The 14,482-nt window shown below is 40.5% G+C and overlaps 1 protein-coding gene across 8 annotated transcripts in view; it reads left to right on the top strand.

The window, feature by feature from the left end:
• CSMD3 (CUB and Sushi multiple domains 3) overlaps positions 1–14,482 on the top strand; it is a 1,871,449-nt gene that overhangs the window by 1,451,804 nt on the left and 405,163 nt on the right. The window lies entirely within an intron of this gene.

Genomic DNA, 14,482 nt, shown 5'->3' with positions numbered 1-14,482 from the left:
TCCTCATGCTCCCAAGAATCTGCCCATGTTTTCTGCTTGTCATTTTACCACTGTGATGTAGACTTTTTTGGCACCAAAAAAAAAGGTTTCACAATCGTTTTCCTGGTGGCATGTAGTCCTCCACGCTTAATGATGCTGCCCAATCAATGCTTAACAGTATGTAAACCCGTTTGAAGAGCGAGATGTTGTACTGTAGCCCTCTCCCTCTGTGATGTTGCCCAATCACTACTCGGCAGTCTATGAACCTGGTTAAACTACTTTATCTTTCAAGATCACACTGATCAACAAAGTTCGGATGCCACCCTTTGGTGATTGGGAATGGTCATAGAGGGAGTGGACTACAGGGAGAGAACTCACTCTTTAGGCAGATATAGATGCTGATGAACAGTGATCGGGCAGAATCATAACAGAAGGAAACTACACACACCCAGAGAAAACTATGGTGAAGTGCCTTGTTAAACCACAAGAATAGTTAGAAATAGTGAAAAGAGCGTATATCTGCAGTGGAGTGACAAAATGACAGCGACCATCAGCAGGTTCAGAGGGCAAGGGGGTTGGTGAGGTAGCAAACTGATTTTAAAACACATTAGAAGTTCTTTTTAAAGATCATTTCATCTGACAAATGAATTTATTACTCATTCATCGGGCGATCAGTAAACTGTTCACAGTGGATGATTATGGGAATTGAGCATTACTGGGAGCATTCATTCCCATTAACTGGGGTGTGTAAATGTATCCTCAGTGTCCACAGCCCTTTGTAAGCTGCTATTCACCGAGTGACATCACTTTAAAGAGCCTGTCACACTAAGCGATATCGCTAGCAATATCGCTATAACGTCACTGGTTTTGTGATGTTATAGCGATATTGCTAGCGATATCGCTATGTGTGATACTAACCTCCAATCGGCTCCCCTGCTGGCTATCGCTGATCGCACGAGAACGTCCTGGGCTGCTTCTCGTTGTCAGCTTCCTACCCTACTGGGCTTCCTGTGGCGCTGACGAGCGACGCGTGGACGCGGGCAGGAAGACGTCAGGATCGCCTCGTCTGACAGGTAAGTAGCGACGCCCGACCCTTGCTATGTCGCTGGTGAGATCTGCCTGTGTGGAAGCTCACTAGCGACCACTTAGCGATGCACCAGCGATCCTGACCACATCATATCGCTGGTCGGGATCGCTGGTGCATCGCTAAGTGTGACAGTACCTTTATTCTAGTGGCAAATGCCAGCTAGATTCCTTTTAACTCTGGGTAACCATCTGCTGGGGTCCAATATATGGCTTACCAATCACTAATTATAGAATATTGCATTACAAAACACAATATGTTGGGAAACACATGCAGTGAAATATACAGAATTTAATGTGTATAAACATGTAAACTGTAAAACAAAAAATGCAACAAAAGGACACAAAAATAACATAGCACAAAAAGGCAGCCATATGTACCGACAGTCCGACACAGATCACAAAGCTAATGCTCTTACAGGATTCAGCAGCTGGCCTTGATAAAGACGTGTCAACCATTCTGAATTTCTACCCTTGCTATAAATCTGTACCCTGATATCTACCCTAACATCCACAGCAATACGTTACTCACTAAATGCTGCATAAACCATAGACAGGTTGCAACATCCATCGGAATTGTTGGGTCGCCACTTATAGACACATATATCATAATTAACTCCTGAAAGTACATCATCACATCACCATATTATGTTTTTTAATTTTTTTATAACAATTGGTCATCTCGCAATGCTAATTTCTTCATGATACAGTATGTAGAGCCAAGAGGAAATTTAAGGAAGGACATGTCTGACTGCTGACAAAAAAAAAACGTTTTCCTGGTCTTGAGTAATTAAAATACTTCCCTTAGAATAGTCCATCAATATTCAAGCACCTTGGGTCCTACAATTATCATTAATTGGACTGAGCTGCAGTATCATGCTCGGCCACAGCTGTTTGTACAGTGGCATGGTACGCTGAATGGTGAGCAGTGTTAAGATGTTCAAATATTGATAGCTACTGTTAAGAAGATGCCATAAATATTGAAGTCCTGGAAAATCCCTTTAAACCCTTTCTGACATCAGACGTACTATCCCGTCCATGAGACCCGGGCCCCTATGCCCATGGACGGGATAGTACGTCTACCGCGATCAGCGGCGCCCACGTGGTGAGCGCCGCTGATCGCGGCCGGGTGTCAGCTGATTATCACAGCTGACACCCGGCACAATGTGTCAGGGGCGGTCACGGACCGCCCCCGACATGTTAACCCCTTGCACACCGCGATCAAACACGATCGCGGTGTACCGGGGGTTAAAGGGAAGCATTGGCAGGGAGGGGGCTCCCTCCGTGCTTCCCTGAGCCCCCCATGGCAGCGCAATGTGCAGCGCTGCTGCGGGGGGCTCCTTTCCTGCAGGCCCCCGAATCCAAGATGGCGACGGGGGCCTTCGGGGGTCTGCAGGAAGCTGGCTTCCTCAGTGCCTGCAAAGCGCAGGCAAGAGGAAGTCTTCTTCAATGCCTGTGACAGATTGCTGATCTGTTACAGTGATCTGTGATGTGACAGATCAGCGATCTGTCACAGGACAGTGATGTCCCACCTGGGACTATTTAATAAAGTTAAAAAAAATAAAAAAAGTGTTAAAATAATTAAAAAAAAATCGCCAAATAAATTAGAAAAAAAAAAAAATATTCCCCCAAAGAAATCCATTCTTTGGAAATAAAAAAAAAACAATAAAAGTACACATATTAGGTATCACCGCGTCCGTAACGACCCACCCTATAAAACTGTCCCATTAGTTAACCCCTTTAGTGAACCCCTTAAAAAATAAAAATAAAAAACGAAGCAAAAAATAATGATTTATTATCATACCGCCAAACAAAAAGTGTAATAACGCGCGATCAAAAAGACGCATATAAATATCCATGGTACCGCTGAAAATGTCATCTTGTTCCGCAAAAAACGAGCCACTACACAGCATCATCAGCGAAAAAATAAAAAAGTTATAGCTCGCAGAATAGAGCGATGCAAAAATAATTATTTTTTATATAAAATAGTTTTCATTGCATAAAACCGACAAGGGTTAGGGTTAGGGCTAGGGTTAGGGCTAGGGTTAGGGCAAGGTTTAGGGTTAGGGTTAGGGCTGAGATTAGGGTTAGGGGTGTGTTGGGGTTCGGGTTGGAGATAGAATTGGGGGTTTCCACTGTTTGGGCACATCAGGGGCTCTCCAAATGCAACAATGTGTCTGATCTCAATTCCAGCCAATTCTGAGTTGAAAAAGTCAAATGGTGCTCCTTCCCTTCCAAGCTCTGCCATGCACCCAAACAGTATTTTACCCCCACATGTAGGGTATCAGCCTACTCAGGACAAATTGCAAAACATTTTTTGGGGTCCAATTTCTCCTGTTACCCTTAGGAAAATAAAAAATTGGGGGCAAAAATATCATTTTTGTGAAAAAAAATGATTTTTTTATTTTCACGTCCGATCGTTATAAACTTCTGTGAAGCACTTGGGGGTTCAAAGTGCTCACCACACATCTAGATAAGTTCCTTAGGGGGTCTCATTTCCAAAATGGGGTCATTTGTGGGGGGTTTCCACTGTTTAGGTACATTAGGGGCTCTCCAAAGGCAACATGACACCCGCAGAACATTCCCTCAAAGTCTGCATTCCAAAACGTCACTGCTTCCCTTCCGAGCCCCGACGTGTGTCCATACAGTAGTTTTCTCCCACGTGTGGGGAGTCAGCGTACTCAGGACAAATTGGACAACAACTTTTGGGGTTCAATTTCTCCTGTTACCCTTGGGAAAATAAAAAAATTGGGGACTAATTGATCATGTTTGTGGAAAAAATACGATTTTTTTATTTTCATGCCCTGGCATTATAAACTTCTGTGAAGCCCTTGGGGGTTCAAAGTGCTCACCTCACATCTAGATAAGTTCCTTGGGGGGTCTAGTTTTCAAAATGGGGTCATTTGTGGGGGTTTCCATTGTTTAGGTACATCAGGGGTTTTCCAATCGCGACATGGTGTCTGATCTCAATTCCAGCCAAAAACGTCAAATGGCGCTGCTTCCCTTCCGAGCTCTGCCATGCGCCCAAATAGTGGTTTACCCCCACATGTGGGGTATCAGCGTACTTAGGACAAATTGCACAATAACTTTTAGGGTGCTGTTACCCTTGGAAAAATAAGAATTGAGGGTGAAAAGATCATTTTTGTGGAAAAAATATGATTTTTTAATTGTACCGCTGTACGTTATAAACTTCTGTAAAGCCCTAAGTTCCTTGGGGGGTCTAGTTTCCAAAATGGGGTCACTTGTAGGGGGTTTCCACTGTTTAGGTACATCAGGGACTCTCCAAACGTGAATTCCAGCCAATTTTGCATTGAAAAAGTCAAACGGCGCTTCTTCCATTCTGAGCTCTGCCATGCGCCGAAACAGTCGTTCCCCCCACATATCAGGTATCAGCGTACTCAGGACAAATTGCACAATAACTTTTGCAGTCCAATTTCTCCTGTTACCCTTGGTAAAATAAAAAAAATTGAACCTGAAGTATTTTTTTTGTGAAAAAAAGTTAGATGTTCATTTTTTTTTAAATATTCAAAAAAATTCCTGTGATGCACCTAAAGGGTTAATAAACTTCTTGAATATGGTTTTGAGCACCTTAAGGGGTGCAGTTTTTAGAATGGTGTCACTTTTGGGTATTTTCTATCATATAGACCCCTCAAAGTGGCTTCAAATGTGATGTGGTCCTAAAAATAAAATGGTGCTGTAAAAATGTGAAATCGCTGGTAAACGTTTAACCCTTATAACTTCCTAACAAAAAAAAATTTTGGTTCCAAAATTGTGCTGATGTAAAGTAAACATGTGGGAAATGTTAGTTATCTAGTTTTTTGTGTGCCGTATCTCTGTGATTTAAGGGCATAAAAATTCAAAGTTGGAAAATTGCAAAATTTTCAAAATTTTTGCCAAATTTCCGTTTTTTTCACAAATAAACGCAAGTTATTTGAATGAAATTTTACCACTAACATGAAGTACAATATGTCATGAGAAAACAATGTCAGAATCACCGGGATCCATGGAAGCGTTCCAGAGTTATGACCTCATAAAGGTACAGTGGTCAGAATTGTAAAAATTGGCCCGGTCATGAACGTGCAAACCACCCTTGGGGGTGAAGGGGTTAATGAGGATATTATTTATGGTGGAAGAAAATGGAAAATTATGTTTTTGCATGAATGAAGAATAATAGGTGAAAGAAAATGAACATAAAGTATACAGTATATTTTTTGATGACGCAAAACTTTTGAAAATCAGTTCCTCTTGACATGTGGACAGTCTTGTTAAGTTGTATATTTTGGATTCCCGAGTGAATGCACAAGAGCAATATAAAAAAACATGACTGACACCACATTCTTTACCCCTGTAAATATTAGATGAACGTTGTTTAGAGGAACTTAGAATAGAGGCTTTAAAAGCCTTAAGAAACCACTGGAAAGTCTCTTGGGCTTATATTCTGAATTATGAATACCGCTGGGAAAAATGAACAAGGACAGCTGCCTTTTTCGAGGAAGTAGATCAATATTTATTTAAGGCATTGATAGTTCTGAGAGGCATTTGATGCATCCGAGAGTTGAACCCCAGCACAACTCTGCAGACACACTTTACAGAGAATCAGCCTACCAGTGACAGAACAATATAGTACAATACATGTGTATTTAAATATGCTGGCCTAGATTCTTCAAAGGGTGCCAGGATTTAATACTCAAATAAATCACAGAGTCATGCAAAATAAAGGTAAACCTCAGCATCCTGAGAGTTCAAAGGCCTTGTGAAATATGTATTCATCATTTATTCAGAGCTGTAGAGTTACTATCATCATTTAGGAAGAAGAGGCAAAAAAGTAGACTACTAAAACTCAGAGACATTAATGCGAGACACAAGAAATTAAAACTATATAGTACAGCCACTCTTCATTGGATCTGTTGGCTCTCCATGTCCAGGTGGTTCCTTGCTCTGCAATCTGTTTGCCGCTAAATTGAGATGGAGATCCTAAAGCCCCCCAAGCACATAGATGCATAGATGTTGGTTATTCCATGGTGCAACTGATCATTGAACCAGCAGATATCTTGCCCGACTCTCCTATGCATAAGATCACTTGCTCTGTTAAGAGCTCCTCTCACTTGTATGAGGGAGACTTATCTAGTGGCAACTTATCTCTTAGAAAACAAAAGGATTGACAGTCAAGGTTGAACATGCCAGATGATTATCCCCCTTGACAGAAGATGTAAGTCAGATGACCCCATAAACCTTAAACTCTAGTACAAATATGTTGCTATTGGCTGATTTGGCTAACATTTACAGTAAACACTCCCCACCCTCTTTTACTCACCTATTAATGTAAAACTAAAAATAATAAAACATCATATTCTTCCCATGTCCAATAGATAATCCTTGTATCCCATGACGTGCTCCAACCCTGCTACATCTGGATTGCTTGGCTGAGTGATGGCATAAATGGGCCAATCAGCCATGAATCCAGAAGGCAGTGAGCTGAACCTGAGAGCACGGCTGCAGTGACTTGTGATGACGTCATTGATGTTACCGCCGGTGACAGGCAGCGCTTCTCAAGATCAGTTCAGTTTCTCCTGGATTCGTGGCTGAGCGGTCGCATCATGCCACTGCTAAGGCATGCAATCCAGATAAAGCAGAGTTGGCCCCTTCGTGAGAGAAATGAATTATCAGCAGATGGATGATGAATATGGGGTATATTATTTTAATTATACAGTAACAAATGGGTAAAACGGGTGGGGAGTGTTTATTTCAAATAAAGGATTTCTTATGTGTTTATTTCAATTAAAGGACTTTTTTCTGTGTGTGTCTTTATTTAATTGTCACTATGGGGTTAGTAATGGGGGCGTCTTATAGACGCCACTCCATTGCTAACCTCATGAATTGACATCAGCTGACATTTTAAAGCTGATATCAACCTCACAAATTTTACCCCACTTGCCACCAATAAATGAAAAAAATGGAACTGGATCCCAGTAATTTTAATAACCAGCTGAGTGAAAGCCAATGGCTGGGGGCTGATGCTAATATTCTGGGAACAGGTCAATATCCATAAAGATTCCCAGGACAATAATATCAGCTTACAGCTGTTTGCTTAGTCTTTACTTGTTATTATAGAGGAGACCCCCAAAATGTGGGGTCCTCCTATATTCAATAACCAGTAAAAGATAAACAGACATCTGTGGGATGATATTAATAGCCTAGGAAAGGGCCATGGATAATGGTCCTCTCCAAGACTTAGAACATGAGCTCTCAACTGCCCCAGAAATGTGGCATCCTTAAGATACACCAATTCTGGTGCTTTGACACCGCTTTTCCCACTTGCCCTGGTGCGGTAGCAAGTGGGGTAATAGGTTTGGGGTTGATGTCAGCTGTTTTATGGCCACTGACATCAAGCTATGGGGTGAGTAACGAATAGGTGTCTATAAGATGCCCACATTACTACCCCCATAGTCATTATAATAAAGACACAGCCAGAATAGAGTCCTTTATTTTAAGTAAAACTCCCCAACCCTCTTTTACTCATTTATTTGCAAAAATTAAAAATAAGAAAACATAATATTCCTCATCAATTTGTCTTACGAAGAGCTCAACTGCCAACTCAGCTACATCTGGATTGCATGACTGAGCGGTGGCATAATTTGTCCATTCACCTGTGAATCCAGGAGACACTGAGCTGAGGCTGAGAACTGACTGAGAGCAGTGACTTCAATAAGGTGAGCAGAGTTCATAGTCAATATTTCCCCAACACCGATGCTCTGGTAATCCATTGGTCTCTGTTTGTTCTTTGCTGTAATTGTGATGTACTGTACATCCATGTGATCTATACAGCCAATAACCAGCCTCAAAAGTGATGCTTGCATGTGCAACACAAGGTGACAGAGGCAAATGATTGACTTTAGAGGTCATGAGGCGGGGAGCACTGGATAATCAGCACTTAAGTTTGGGTGACTATAACAGGTCTATTTATGGTTATACTTTCATTTTAGCATATTCCTTGCTATTATTCATTGTTTTTATAATTCCTGGATAATGCAGATCCAGTTTATACACTTATGTCAAAAAGGAGGCCTTATAGAGAGGATCATAATGTTATGCCTGGTATGACTGTTTATTGCACACAGAACAATGAGACCTACTGATGATTGCCATTCTTCACACTTTCTATGATGTTTTGGTCAACTCAATTCCCAACACCTTGTTGAGTCACCTCCCATTTCCTTGTCAGGTCAATTGCCAAGTTACTTTTCGACAGGGGAGTGTTAAAACAGTTTCATTACCTCTTATGACAGTGAAGATTACACACCGATTGTCCAATCTGTGTGGGACCTTCCCCCCATAAGGACCCATTAACACTTTCAAGGCCTTCATACTTAGTAAATGTTCTTGTCCAGTGTTACCGTAGCCTTTAAAAAATATTAGCTCTCCGAAGCCTGGACAACCGCATGATTTAACATAGGAATTTTAACACACATCCAGTGGAAAATATTGAGTTAGCAAAGCAACAAAGAACAGAAATAGCAGCCATGAACATTAAAAATGTGCCACTGATAATATTACATGTGTCATATTTGTCCTTTATCATAAATGTCTTCTTCTATGTAACATCGAGTAACTGTCAGATACCAGACTTGCGTCCAGCATCAGTCGTCAGTTTACACTCAGTGTGATATTATTCCACTGTCATTCTAAATTTACATTTGTTACCATCTCTCTCTCTACTTTCCTATTGATTTACCAATAGTGATACACTTATTTTCTGATTTCAGCTCAGTCTGTTGCAGAACTAATTGAGCTATTAGGCAATACTGTGGATGTGCTGTAAAATCTTTCACAGCTTTATTATATTATTTATTACAGCAATAGAAAAGCCCAAGTGGATATTTTACATTGACTTCGGTGTACGATAGATGACTGAACTTCCAAACGCTGTATTTTTAAATTCTTTATTCATGAAAAAGAAATAAAGACAATAAGAGGTTCTTAAAGATGTATGCCAAAAAATTGTGCATATATCAAAAAACTGATCATCACATCCAAACATAAACCAGGTCTAAACAGGTGCTTATCTATAGTCACCAACTCATATCCAATCAAACCAATAAAGCAGCCATAGCATGCAAATATTAAGTATGAAAATTGAATTGCACTACTGCACTAGAAATGTGAAAAACTGAGAATGTTTATCTGATAAATTGGCCAATTCATGTGTACCTGGAAGCCACGTTAAGGCGATTTTCATTTACAGGACCTAACCTATTGCCAATCCTCTCTTAGACTAAAGTCTTTGTCTGTATGGGAACCTAATGTGAATTCTCTCTTGGACTGAAATTTATACCTCTGTGGAGGAGTAGGGTCCTGCTGTAATTAAAAACGCCTAAGGCTAAGAGGCGGAGTGCTCAGTCAGAAGGTTACCGATTATAAATAAAAAAAACTGACTGTGACATCCAAACATAAACTAGGTCTGAACAGGTGCTTACCTAGAGTCACCAACTCATATACAATCAAACAAATAAAGCAACACTCTGTAGCGCCATAGCATACAAATATGAAATATGAATTGCATTACTGCACTTGAAATAAGAAAAATTGAGAATGCTTAGCGCATAAATTGGCCAATTCATGTGCACCTGGAAGCCAAGTTAAGGCAATTCTCGTTTCCAGGACCTAAACTAATTCCAATCCTCTCTTAGACTAAAGTCTTCATCTATATGGGAACCTAATGTGAATCCTTTCTTGGACTGAAATCTATATCTCTGAGTGCTGCTTTATTTGTTTAACAATTTGTGCATGGCTTTGATGAGTGATCAGTCCTTATAAATGGAAATATAGGTCACTGCACATTGTAGCTATCACTGACTTAATTCCTGTTATTTATATAGTGACATCATTTTTAATATCATGTTTTTAATATAGAGATAATAAGTTATACTTTGATGTCCCTTTTGCAACGTCACATAATAAGGCCCATTTCTGATTTTAGTGCAATCTATACTTTAAAATACATTTTTACATATTTAAAGGTCTGTATTGTCACATAATGAAACTATTAATGATGTAACATCAGTTGCGTCAAATTGTGGGATGGCTACGACTGTAAAATGAGTGTGGAAATGAGGCTGTAAAGTTGCAGTATGACACTGTGTCAAGACCAATTACAAAAGACAAAAATGTCTTTCCATTTTTGTCAAGAAAGTTGACTTTCATTCTCTTTTGTGATTCTTTAATATTTTTAGCAATTATTTTTTGTACCAGCTTCTTTAAGCCGTAAATTTTAGATAACTGTGAGATGGCAAGGTTCTACCAAAAACTAAATCTACCATACCCTCATAAATATTCAAACATATGGTATGAATCAGCATGTGTGTGTTTTTAATAGGGAGAGAGGAATAAGATACTGGTAAATACAGTGGGGAAAAAAAGTATTTAGTCAGTCAGCAATAGTGCAAGTTCCACCACTTAAAAAGATGAGAGGCGTCTGTAATTTACATCATAGGTAGACCTCATCTATGGGAGACAAACTGAGAAAAAAAAATCCTGAAAATCACATTGTCTGTTTTTTTTCATTTTATTTGCATATTATGGTGGAAAATAAGTATTTGGTCAGAAACAAGCAATCAAGATTTCTGGCTCTCACAGACCTGTAACTTCTTCTTTAAGAGTCTCCTCTTTCCTCCACTCATTACCTGTAGTAATGGCACCTGTTTAAACTTGTTATCAGTATAAAAAGACACCTGTGCACACCCTCAAACAGTCTGACTCCAAACTCCACTATGGTGAAGACCAAAGAGCTGTCAAAGGACACCAGAAACAAAATTGTAGCCCTGCACCAGCCTGGGAAGACTGAATCTGCAATAGCCAACCAGCTTGGAGTGAAGAAATCAACTGTGGGAGCAATAATTAGAAAATGGAAGACATACAAGACCACTGATAATCTCCCTCGATCTGGTGCTCCACGCAAAATCCCACCCCGTGGGGTCAGAATGATCACAAGAACGGTGAGCAAAAATCCCAGAACCACGCGGGGGGACCTAGTGAATGAACTGCAGAGAGCTGGGACCAATGTAACAAGGCCTACCATAAGTAACACACTACGCCACCATGGACACAGATCCTGCAGTGCTAGACGTGTCCCACTGCTTAAGCCTGTACATGTCCGGGCCCGTCTGAAGTTTGCTAGAGAGCATTTGGATGATCCAGAGGAGTTTTGGGAGAATGTCCTATGGTCTGATGAAACCAAACTGGAACTGTTTGGTAGAAACACAACTTGTCGTGTTTGGAGGAAAAAGAATACTGAGTTGCATCCATCAAACACCATACCTACTGTAAAGCATGGTGGTGGAAACATCATGCTTTGGGGCTGTTTCTCTGCAAAGGGGCCAGGACGACTGATCCGGGTACATGAAAGAATGAATGGGGCCATGTATCGTGAGATTTTGAGTGCAAACCTCCTTCCATCAGCAAGGGCATTGAAGATGAAACGTGGCTGGGTCTTTCAACATGACAATGATCCAAAGCACACTGCCAGGGCAACAAAGGAGTGGCTTCGTAAGAAGCATTTCAAGGTCCTGGAGTGGCCTAGCCAGTCTCCAGATCTCAACCCTATAGAAAACCTTTGGAGGGAGTTGAAAGTCCGTGTTGCCAAGCGAAAAGCCAAAAACATCACTGCTCTAGAGGAGATCTGCATGGAGGAATGGGCCAACATACCAACAACAGTGTGTGGCAACCTTGTGAAGACTTACAGAAAACGTTTGACCTCTGTCATTGCCAACAAAGGATATATCACAAAGTATTGAGATGAAATTTTGTTTCTGACCAAATACTTATTTTCCACCATAATATGCAAATAAAATGAAAAAAAAAACAGACAATGTGATTTTCTGGATTTTTTTTTCTCAGTTTGTCTCCCATAGTTGAGGTCTACCTATGATGTAAATTACAGACGCCTCTCATCTTTTTAAGTGGTGGAACTTGCACTATTGCTGACTGACTAAATACTTTTTTTCCCCACTGTACCTTAGGATTAGAGATCAGCAAATTTGTTTGGATTCAGTTCCGAATACAATCGGACTCGAATATTGTTTTTACAATATTCATTGAACACATCCGAATGTCATTAGAGTCAATGGGAGTAAAAATTACCGAAAATGTTCGGATCCAATCATGAGACATACATTGAGCACAAATAGTGTTCGAATATGAGCTAAATATGTCAAAATCAAATTCTGGGCCAAAATCCGAACAAATTTGCTCATCTCTATTTAGGATCTGCTTATCTCCCGCTTTTTATCTGATATCATCTGTTGGGCAAGTGTCATTGGTCACCAATAGAGATGAACAAATTTGTTCGGATTTTGACCCTGAATCTGATTTTGACATATTCTGTCCATATTCGAACACTATTCGTGCCAAATGTACGTCTTATGATTGGTTCCGAACATAATTTTTACTCCCATTGACTCTAATGACATTCGAATGTGTTCGACGAATATTGCAAAAACAATATTTGAGTCCGATAGAATTTGGAATGGAATCCGAATAAATTTGCTCTTCTCTAGTCACCAATACACAGAAGAGGGTCATTTGGTCTTGCCAAGATTGTTGTCTTCAGCCAATTTTCCTCTACTGTGTATGGAGGTTTAACATTCCCCTTGCTTCTTGCTTCATGGTGAGGTATAGAGTACATTTATTTATTTGACATGCCACTGGTCCATGCTGGGCTCTTTCTGAAGCTTCTATTTGAGTCCCAACTACTGTTCGCTAATTAACATTGTCTTACTAGTGATATTAAATAGCCTGATATTTTCTTTTTAGGGTTCTTTCACCAGTCAGATTTGTGAGTACATATACTAACAGCTATTTTTGCAGCTAGATCATGGACTCATTAAAATGAAAGAGCCCTTTGACATACCCAGTTTTTCAAACCAATTGCCCACAAAAAAGTGGAGACTTGTCCGACTTTGACCCATGCTGTGGATTAAACTATGAAATTGAACCATTTGTGAAAAAATGGTTATCACATTGATATCTGTCATGTGTTACCAATATTTTACAATTCTCTTTGGAATCAAAATTTTTTTCATTTTTTCCGCTTTTTTTTTTACCCTTCTTTCAAAAGCCATAGCTACTTTTTTTTACCTTTATATAGCCATATGAGTGCTTATTTTTTTTTACAGAGCAAGCTGTAGTGTTGCAGTTTTGAATGACACCATTCATTTTCCACATCATTTACTGAAAGACAGGGAACAATTTCAAGAGCAGTTTCCCTTCATCACTAAACTCCTGGAACGCCTGGTCCACTCCCGTCTTATCCGCTATCTCTTTGATAACTCTCTTCTTGACCCTCTCCAATCCGGTTTCCGCTCTTTACACACTACTGAAACTTCCCTCACTAAAGTCTCTAATGATCTACTAACAGCTAAATCAAATGGTCATTACTCCATGCTAATTCTCTTGGATCTCTCTGAAGCATTCGACACTGTGGATCATCAGCTCCTCCTCACTATGCTCCATTCCATTGGCCTCAAGGACACTGTTCTCTCCTGGATCTCCTCCTATCTCTCTGACCACTCCTTTACTGTATCTTTTGCTGGCTCCTTCTCCTCTCACCTTCCCCTTACTGTTGGGGTTCCTCAAGGATCAGTCCTAGGCCCCCTCCTCTTCTCTTTGTATACTGCCCCTATTGGTCAAACAATCAGTAGATTTTGTTTCCAGTTCCATTTCTATGCTGACGACACCCAATTATACACTTCTTCTCCTGACATCATGCCAGCCTTTCTAGAAAACACCGGCGATTGTCTAAACGCTGTGTCTAACGTCATGTCCTCACTATATCTGAAAATGAACCTGTGAAAGACTGAACTCCTTGTATTTCCTCCCGCTACTAATGTACCTATACCCGACATTGCCATTTCCATGTGAGGTTCCACTATTACTCCCCAGAAAAATGCCCGCTGTCTTGGGGTCATACTTGACTCCAAGCTTTCCTTTGTCCCCCACATACAATCACTGGCTCGCTCTTGTTATCTGCACCTCAAAAACATTTCTAGAATTCGACCTTTTCTTACTTTTGACTCTGCAAAAACTCTGACTGTTTCTCTTATTCATTCTCATCTCGACTCGACTATTGTAGCTCCCTTCTAATTGGTCTCCCTCTTACCAATCTCTCCCCCCTCCAATCTGTCTTAAATGCTTCTGCCAGGATCATATTCCTCGCCAATCGTTACACCGATGCCTCTACCTTGTGCCAGTCATTACACTGGCTACCCATCCACTCCAGAATACAGTACAAACTTATTACCCTCACCCACAAAGCTCTTCATGGCTCAGCACCACCCTACATCTCCTCCCTTGTTTCAGTATACCATCCTACCCGCGCCCTCCATTCTGCTGATGACCTGAGGTTAGCATCCTCAATAATCAGAAC

The sequence above is a fragment of the Dendrobates tinctorius genome, unplaced genomic scaffold (assembly GCF_039654945.1).
Source record: "Dendrobates tinctorius isolate UK_male_01 unplaced genomic scaffold, ASM3965494v1 ptg000116l, whole genome shotgun sequence".
In the NCBI taxonomy this organism is placed as follows: Eukaryota; Metazoa; Chordata; class Amphibia; order Anura; family Dendrobatidae; genus Dendrobates; species Dendrobates tinctorius.
The sequence above is the reverse complement of the archived record's forward strand: the minus strand, read 5'-3'. Positions and strand labels throughout refer to the sequence as shown.